General features: G+C 43.2%; 1 pseudogene; it reads left to right on the forward strand.

Moving 5' to 3' along the window:
* The first annotated feature begins 5,298 nt into the window (after positions 1-5,298).
* Positions 5,299-6,755, forward strand: LOC143628191 (putative galacturonosyltransferase-like 1 pseudogene; annotated as a pseudogene).
* Positions 6,756-8,176: the final 1,421 nt, after the last annotated feature.

An 8,176-nucleotide genomic window follows, 5' to 3' on the forward strand; every position in this document is an offset into this window, starting at 1 on the left:
ACAGTCCAAACTGTTGAAACGTCGTCCGACGGTTTCTTCTGACTGTGTCAGGACGTGCAGGAAGTTATGGTGACGTGACAGTACATGGTCATTCCAGACGCTTTTTCAGGCGCGTGGGCGCGTTTTTTCTGGCGCGTGGCCGCGAAATTAATGGCACGCGTCCTTTCAACAGCTGTTGCCAGCTTGCTCTTTGCCACCTGTCATAGTTTTATTGCACCTGCGATTTCTCTCTCTTCCGCATTAAATTCATCGCATTGATTGCGATTAGTTTATAAAGGGGGAGAGGGTCCTTTGTAATCCACACTTTCACTTTTCTCTTCATCTTCAAAACGATTTCCGGCGAATACTCACCTTTTCAGTCGAGCATTTTCTTGAAATCGTTCTCTTCTTTCATACCTGCAAGATGTCTTCTGCTCACGATCTTGAGGCTACAGCCCAGGAGGCTGGGGTGTACGCCGAGAACCCGTCATCCATGTCCGACAAGGTTGACAAGAGTACTGTTGGCGAGTGCCAGTGTGCTCTGCCTGTCGATCTATATCAGTACATCGTCAGGAAGTTCATGCTCGAGTCTTTCGAGCCTGAGTTTCCTGAACCTCATCAGACGGTGTATGATGCCCCCAGAGGCAAGATCGGGGTATATGCCGCATTCTTTGTCTATGGGAATCTTAGGTTCCCTTTGACGAAGTTTGTGTACCGTGTTCTGGAGAGGCACGGTGTACACCTGACCGAGGTACACCCGATGGCGATCGCAAAGATTCGCCACTTCGAGTGGATGTGCCGGATTCTGGGCGTTGAGCCCTTCGTCGACCGCCTGATGACCTTCTACTCTTGGAGGTGCATCCAGGGGTGGTATACTCTGATAACCCGGATCAAGGGTTTGAAGATTTGCGCAACCGAGCGCAGTCTTCGTTCATGGAAGCGGGAGTTCTTTTATATCTCCGCTCGCGCCATCCCCCTTGCCATGAAGTTTAAGAATGGGCAAGCACTCCCCAGCCTTCACGCCTCCAACTACCAGGAGGCGGAATGGTTCACAAAGATTTCCCGAGTCCAATCTCCGGTTTACCGCTTTGCGGAGTCCGGGATGGTGATGCTCGGGATGAGCCGGGTGTGGAAGGATGCGGAGGCGCAAAAGATCCCGATCGTCCTTGAATACGGTTTGAACTCTGTCCCTTACGGTATGCTCTGTCTTCTTTGTTTATATAAGTTTGTCTTCTAACTGTTTTTCTTTTATTTCAGAGGGGAACGACTTGCAGTCGCTCCTGCATCCGCGGGAGGCTGATAGTCCCGCTCGGATGGGTACTCGTGCTCTAGATGAGAACGAGTTGCCCATCCTTGTACAGGCGGCGGATCGGTTCGTGGAGGTCTACCCGCCAGGCCACGAGATCCTGAGCGCCAGGCGGCCAGGTAAGGCGTTATTCAACCCTCGACCCCTCAATGCTGAAACCTCTGCTGGAATTCCTCTAATCTTGTGTTCTGATGAGGAATCCGCAGATGGTCCTCCGTTGGTGCGGAAGAAGAAGGCTGCCGGCGGGAAGGGGAAGGCGAAGGTGGCCTCCACTGCCGATCCGGTGCCTCGGTCTGATTCAGAGACCGAGAGCGAGGAGGTGGCGGGGAACCCTGGTGGTGATAAGACCACTGCTCCGGAGGCTGCTATGACTGACACCTCCGGAGAGCCCAGGATGACGACGGTGAGCGGCGTAAAGAGGCCGGCTCCATCGGGTTCGTCCCCGCCTGTCCGCACTTTTAGGCTCAAGAAAACCCGTAAGTACAAACTTCCTTTATTTTTAACTTCATAGCTTTCCATCATTAATACTTATCTTCTTTGTGCAGGCGTGGATGCTACCGCATTCCAGGGTGGAGCGGGGAGGAGTACCTCCGGACCCATGACGGTAGGCTTGGTCAGCCTACCTGAGGCGACGACCCAGGCGGCTGCGCCTGCTTCAGTTGGTTCAGTTGCTCACCCCGTTGAGCCAACTGTTCCAACTGTGATGACATCACCGCCGGCTGTCAGTGCCATATTTACTGAATCTTTCACTGAGCCGGCGGTTACTTTTTCTGCGGATTCCGCAGCGGCGACCACGGTTGCGAGTTCACCTACGGTGAGTTCGCCTCCGTTGGTTTCTACTACCGCGGCGGCCTTCACCATGCCTCCTCCGTCATCGGCAACGACGGCCGATCCTTCAGGTATGCTTGGGGCTTCTCGCCAACCTCTGCCTCCTTCCCATCTGCCTGACCTCTTGGATGGATTTCCCTTGGGTTCAGGTGATGGGTTTGGCGGCTATCGGCCTGTTGTCGACCCTACAGGTGCGTAGGGTTCTTTTGGCCTTTTTTTTATCATCTTTTCCTAACTGCTTTTTGTTTTTTGCAGTGTCGGATTCCAATGAAGTGTATGTTCCACGATGGAACATCCGCCGAGGAATAACCCTTCGCACGCCTGTGGAGTGCGTGGAGTGGGCTCGTCACGCAGCTCCCAGTGGTGCGTTGGGGGAAGCCATGGCTAGCTACCAGGAGGGTAGGCTAACCAATGAGCTTCGGGTTCTCCTGGCCCGGATGCAGCCGCGCGTCGAGCTGCTTTGTCGTGAAAACGACAAGTTAAAAGCAGCTCGCATCCAAGAAGTAGCTCAGGCGCGGGCTGTCCGGGAGGAGAATAGGAGGCTTACCGCAATGGCTGCGGAAAAGGAGAAGGCCTTCAAGGCCCTCGAGGTGTTGGAGCCCCTGGCCCTGGTGTGGAGGGGCTCCAGCAGGGGCTCCAGCGATTTTTTTTTGTTTTTTTATAAATATATTCAAACAACGTATTATTAAAAAAACTCATAAATTATTAAAAAAAACACACTTTAATAAAAAAACACATTAATATATAAAAATAAAATAAAAATTAAAGTACTAAAAAAACATTATTCTTATTCTTCGGCTTGGTCTTCTTCGATCAACCTCTTTCGGATACGTTCCTTTTGCTTTTCCATTAGCATTTGATCGACCGGATTTAGGTTACTGAAGTCTCTAGTAAGAAAGTCCAAATCTCTCATTCGACTTTTTTCCTTTTTGTCATTAGAGACCACCTCCATGGTTTTGTTGAATTTATTGAGGGATTCAACAAGATTGGGGATGTTTACGGCTTCCCCCTCAGCCGGTTTTTTCCCCTTGGCGTCCCTTCCCAATGGCCGCCTCCTCGGCGGTGAAGACGTTTCCTCCTCCGCAATGTTTAGGTCGAATCCAACGCGGCAATCCGACCCGGTTGAAGTGCTATACGCTCCAGACGAACTAGTTTTAGTCCGTTTCGCCCTTACTTCCGCATCAAAGTCCGGCGCCACCAGCTCAACCCACTTGGAACACCTTTCAACCTCTCCCACAACAATAAACCGTCCCACGTCTTCACCATCCCATACCTCCGCAAACACTCATGCTTCCACTCTTCGACCGTGAAATTGTAAACCGCCAAATTATCACTGCCACTTGGTCTCATACGACCGCTGTTCATGTTGAAAAGATTAGTAAACAAGCCGACAAATTTTCTGATTTCGGACCACCGACCCGAAATCATATCGGCGTTCCGCTCTGTACTCCCAACGAGCATGTAGAACGTCTCCCTAACCTTTGTCCAAAACATCTTGCTCTTTTGGTAGTCGGCTGCAAAATGAATAAATAAATAAGATTTCCATTTAACTTTTATATTTAACTTTTTTATTAAAAATCATTTTTAAAAACGTTAAAACAATTACCGCAATGCCGATCCTCAGAAATGACTATCCAAGCCCGACACAAGGCTTCCTTCTCATCCGATGACCACGAAGTGGCTTTCCGTTTCGTCCTCGGAGTCGAAGCCGGTCCCGACCCGTCCGTTGCAACTTGTTTTTTCCGGTGGACGCGTCTTTTTGGTCACGTAGCTTCACCGTGTGATTCTTGTTTCTCCGGAACAACAAAGTTAGGAGACGGTTGTGTGTTGGATGGTTGAAAGCCGGATGATTCTTGCGGCTCCGAATAAAACATCGGTTGGTGCGGTGACGACCATAAATCGTCGTCAATATAATCTGAATCAAGGTTTGGGTACCAATTTCCAGCCATTTTTTTTAAAAAAAAGTTGAGAAGATGAATTGATTTTGGGTGAAGGTTTGAAGTTTTGGTATAAAAATGGGTGAAATGAGGTATAATTATATAAGAAAAATAATTTTTTTTTGGGTTTGTTCGGCTCCCAACGGTCAAAAAACCCTCAAATCCCGTGCAGCCCTCTCTTCTCCCGCTAACCGGCTCACGCCTGCATTGTTTTTCGCGTTAGCGCCCCGTTAGCGCCCCCGCTAGCGCCTGGTGGTGTGGTGTTAGCGCCTGGGGCGCAAGCGGAGGGGCTCTAGCGCCCCCGTTGATGCCCCACACCCTTCAATCTTAGATTTACATACGAACTTAAAATATTTCTATTGACTTTTTACCTAATCAAATGAAAATGTACTATATAAAAAAACATTATATTCTTAGTTTAATAATTTAATTTCAGTGTGGAGCCATTTGCTTTATTTGTCTAGAAAGTTAAAACTTTGTAATTCTATGCTGCCAGGGGGAATTCGAATCTCGCCGGGTTAACTAGGACTAGAATTGCGGAATTTCTACGTGAATCAAGATCTAGAAAATGAAGTTTTCCAATCACTGACTCAAACCCATTGTCAAATTCTACTTAGCACAACGCAATATGGAGGTACTGATGGCAGAACGGCCCACTCAGGTCTTTCACAATAAAGTGATAGACGGAACTGCCATGAAACGACTTATTAGTCGATTTATTGATCACTATGGAATAGGATATACATCACATATCCTGGATCAAGTAAAGACTCTGGGTTTCCGACAAGCTACCGCCGCATCCATTTCATTAGGAATTGATGATCTTTTAACTATACCTTCTAAAAGATGGCTAGTTCAAGACGTTGGACAAAGTTTTATTAAGAGTTTCATCCATCATCATATAGTGTTGGTTATAACTTGTTATAATTGAACAAATCTTATATTAATTTTTTTTAACATGTTACCTTTTATTTGGATTTTTAACAGAACAATACAATACTATACACATAACTTGATACATAATATCACACATACTTTTAAAACTCAACATCGGGTAAAATAGTCAGAAGAACTACACATAGAAATGTTTTAAGTGAATTTTAATATATGTTGTGCAAATTGCGGACAAGTGTAGTACGTGAATGCTGGTACATATTTTAAGTGCATTCACCATTAAATACGACAAATTGGTCATTGCCCCCGATCCTATTTTCTTGCTAACATTACTCTTTTTTTTATTTAATGGCACCCAAAAATGCACCATATTTATTGTAACTGAATTCTTTAACAAGTATGTGTTAGCTGTAACTTAAAACTTATACATGTGACATAAATTAAATAAAGTTATGATAGTATCTAATTATATTTTCCAAGTATTAAATAATGTTAGAAAAAGTAAATATAAAATCTTTTACTTCCATATATCTATCTTCCATGATAAGTGGAGAAAGAGAGTGAGAGCACTTATGCTTTCATCAAAGAAATGCCTACTTCAAATCTCTCTCAAACATTAACACTTCTACTACTTATCACCACCATCTCCATTACTACCACTACCACCATCACCGCTGCGGCCACCGCTCATCTTCGCTTCAAAGAAGCACCCAAATTCTACAACTCACCCAAATGTCTACCTACTACTCATGATAACTGTTCCACCAATATTGTCCACGTTGCCATGACTCTTGACACCGCCTACCTTCGCGGATCCACTGCAGCCATCCTTTCCGTCCTTCAACACTCCGCCTGCCCCGAAAACATCCGCTTCCACTTCGTAGCTGCCGCATCCGCACAAACCGATAATATTCAACTCATTATCTCCACCACGTTCCCGTACCTCCGATTTAATATTTACACATTCAATGACAATGCCGTCATGGGTCTTATCTCAACCTCCATCCGGTCCGCACTCGACTGCCCGCTCAACTACGCGCGAAACTACCTAGCCGACCTCCTCCCGACATGCGTCCGAAAAGTAGTATACCTAGATTCCGACCTCGTACTCGTAGACGACATAGCTAAGCTAGCCGCCACACCTTTCGGAGACAGTAGCAATAACAACAAGAACAACAACGACAAAGTACTCGCAGCACCGGAATATTGCAACGCGAATTTTACATCATATTTCACTCCAACTTTCTGGTCAAACCCTTCTCTCTCGGTCACATTTTCGGACCGGAACGCTTGTTACTTCAACACTGGTGTTATGGTGATTGATTTGGTAAAATGGCGGGAAGGAGACTATACTACAAAGATAATAGAATGGATGGAGCTTCAGAAAAGAATGAGGATATATGAGTTGGGGTCTTTGCCGCCGTTTTTGCTAGAGTTTGCCGGGAAAATAGCTCCGGTGGATCATAGATGGAACCAACATGGGTTAGGAGGGGATAATTTCGAGGGGCTTTGCCGGGATTTGCATCCCGGACCGGTGAGTTTGTTGCATTGGAGTGGGAAAGGGAAGCCATGGGTTAGGCTAGATGAGAATAGAGCTTGTCCTTTGGATGCACTTTGGGCGCCTTATGATCTTTTACAAACTTCAAATGTTCTTGAATCTTGAGGTAAAGTAATTTTTAATATATGTGAATGTATGTATACATATACGTGTATATATCTAGTTGTATTGATGACTTAAAATACGTATGAGTCGATGAGATCGTCAATATATACACACATATATACTAGATTTTGATCGTTTTTGCTAGCTTAATATTGTGTAACATAGATCAAGAAACTACATATATGCTGTGAAAAAAAGAATCAAAGTGCAACATCCCTTTCAATATTTAGTTTTTTTTTTAACGGGTAACTGAGGTATTCTTTAAATCTACTCTTAGATATATGTTAATATCCACTAGAACTATCAACCATTTAACTAGGATTTCAAATTATAACTAGTTTTATGTGTAGCATTGGAAAGATGCTTTAGCAATGTCACATCAACGTCAGATTTTAAATCTCGTAAATAATCTATTGCCGCCATTTACTCTCACAATTTACCAAAAGTTATGTTTAATAAGATTGATTGTTAATGACTTGGACACATCTCCTCTACTTTGAAGCATTTTGTTGAAGCATGAATAAGTACCCTTTTTACAAACTTTTGTTAAATAAGATCTATTCAACCACCATTCAAATAATTAGTTATTTTCTTAATAACTTAAATAATTCATTGAAAGAAATAATTAAATTTATTTTGTTTTAAAATTAATAAAATGGGACCTTTGTCCATGTGAAATGCTGTGTTTGTGCACCCCCAATCAAAGGTCCACTCACTAGTTTCTGTTCCGACATGTAAGGAAATCTCGTGCTCAATTTTTTAGTTATATTTTCTAATTTCTATCAACATATCCTTGAGATACATATTCAAACAAAATGAAAATTTGGTCATTTGGCTTGTTATATATAAGAATCCAACTGATATTATAACATTGGTTCCTCAATATTGTCTGTGGTGTTCTCTACTAGAAGCTTGTGAGTTTCTTTTGACTGTCTGGGTAAAAACTTGAGGTCACCATCCATGGATTTTTCCCAATGTAAATTTATCTAATTCACAGATAATCAATTATTGTGTTCAAAACGCGTTGGACGCTATATCTTAGGTGTGAATTTCTTATGATTAAATCTCTCTCTTGTAATAACCAAATAATCTTAGATTTGTATAAAGTGCTACAAACAATCTATAAATATGAAATTCTGGTAACGAATTGATTATACTTCATTCATTTGCAGCCAGATCATTCATGTGGGTCATAACTGGTCAGGCGAACATGTTATAGTGGTAACTACTGGTTAGGAACAAGAGGAACTGTAGGTGGCCATTGACATTGAGTGTAATTATTTGGTTGTTTTTTCTTATAATACAAACAAACCTCTAGAGATCACTCCATCGTTCTCTTTTGTCTTGAATTATGATATAATTTTTTATTAAAATAATAAAATCCAAATATTAGCATATTAACATAACTGTTTGTAATGTGGTGACGGAGAGCATGGTAACTGATCATGTAAATTACGTTTTTGGTCACAAATAGGTCCTGATAAAAGAAAGTTCACTATTTTTAATATTTACGTTTTTGATTGTATTTTAAACTTTTGTCGCAAACGAGCCCAAGTAAACCAGCTAAAC

The sequence above is a fragment of the Bidens hawaiensis genome, unplaced genomic scaffold (assembly GCF_021521415.1).
Source record: "Bidens hawaiensis isolate Kalapana, Puna unplaced genomic scaffold, B.hawaiensis_p1.1 tig00004838_1, whole genome shotgun sequence".
NCBI lineage: Eukaryota > Viridiplantae > Streptophyta > Magnoliopsida > Asterales > Asteraceae > Bidens > Bidens hawaiensis.